At 64.4% G+C, this 1,201-nt stretch overlaps 1 protein-coding gene across 5 annotated transcripts in view; it reads right to left on the reverse strand.

Moving 5' to 3' along the window:
* TSNARE1 (t-SNARE domain containing 1) overlaps positions 1-248 on the reverse strand; it is a 474,970-nt gene extending 474,722 nt beyond the window's left edge. For 2 of the 5 annotated variants that reach the window (XM_014965242.1, XM_014965244.1), the window contains exon 1: positions 174-248. The gene's annotated coding sequence lies outside the window, so the exon portion shown is untranslated. The remainder of the gene's footprint in view (positions 1-173) is intronic. The other 3 variants (XM_014965240.1, XM_014965239.1, XM_014965243.1) reach the window with 2 other exon arrangements.
* Positions 249-1,201: the final 953 nt, after the last annotated feature.

Consider the following 1,201-nt stretch of genomic DNA (forward strand, 5'->3'; position numbering starts at 1 on the left):
TCTGATCCCTCTCACACACACCCCCCCCCCGTGCCAGGCCAGCCCTGTCCCCGTGTCACACACCCTGTCCCCGTGTCACACACCCTCTGTCACAGGCGGGAGTGAAGGAGGGAAGGGGGGGGTGAGGCGGGGAAGGCCCAGCACGCGCCGCCGCCGCCGCGCGCGCCCCTCACCTGCCGCCGCGCGCCCCTCGCCGCGAGGCTGCGCCCTGCTGCCGGCACCCAAACATCACGTGACCCGCGGCCCTTGCCCACGTGCTCGCCTCCCATTCCGCCCGGCCCCGCCCACTCCGGAGTTCCCAGCCCGCAGGTGCCGTCGCCCGCCGGCCCCGCTCCGGACTACAACTCCCAGAAAGCACCGCGCTCCGGCGCCCCCCTCCCTTACGTTCGCCATCGACCAATCACCAGAGAGAACGAGCCGTACGCCTCGCGGGTCCCGCCTACCGTCCCTCAGCGGCGGCTCTCGCCTCCCTCAGCCCCGCGGGAGGAGCCATTACCCTTCTCCCTCCGGTGTCTGTTGGGTTCCCCACCTCCTTCCTCTCTTCATGTCCCTGTGGGGACCCGACAGACGCCCTGAGGTTCAACGGGTCCCGCCTTCATGAAATCACAGAGTTGGAAGGGACCTCAAAGATGACCCAGTTCCAACCCCCTGCCATGGGCAGGAACCCCTGGTTGCTCAAAGCCCCATCCAGCCTGGCCTTGAACCCCTCCAGGGATGGGGCAGCCACAGCTTCTCTGGACAACCTGGGCCAGGCTCTCACCACCCTCAGGGGCAAGAATTTCCTCCCCAGATCTCACCTAAATTTCCACTTTTTCACCTTAAAACCCTTCCCCCTTCATCCTATGGCTCCCCTCCCTGATCAGGAGTCCCTCCCCAGCTTTTCTGTAGCCCCTTGAGGGACTGGAAGGGGCTATAAGGTCACCCTGAAGCCTTCTCTTACTCCAGGTTGAACCCCCCCAACTCTCTCAGCCTGTCCTCACAGCAGAGGTGCTCCAGCCTTTGGATCATCTCCATGCCCTTCCTGCAGCTGCGCTTCCCAAGGGGAGGTTTCTCTTCCATAAGGGCCACCCTCAAGCCCCCCTTCCCTTCACAGGCTCCCTGCTGCTCTTCCCCATCCTGGAGATCGCCCTGGAGATCTCCTCAGGACTGCAAGATACTTCCCCTACCCACCTTCCCTTCTACACTCTTCTCTCAGCCCTAC

The sequence above is a fragment of the Calidris pugnax genome, unplaced genomic scaffold, assembly GCF_001431845.1.
Source record: "Calidris pugnax isolate Ruff unplaced genomic scaffold, ASM143184v1 scaffold41, whole genome shotgun sequence".
NCBI classification, from domain to species: domain Eukaryota; kingdom Metazoa; phylum Chordata; class Aves; order Charadriiformes; family Scolopacidae; genus Calidris; species Calidris pugnax.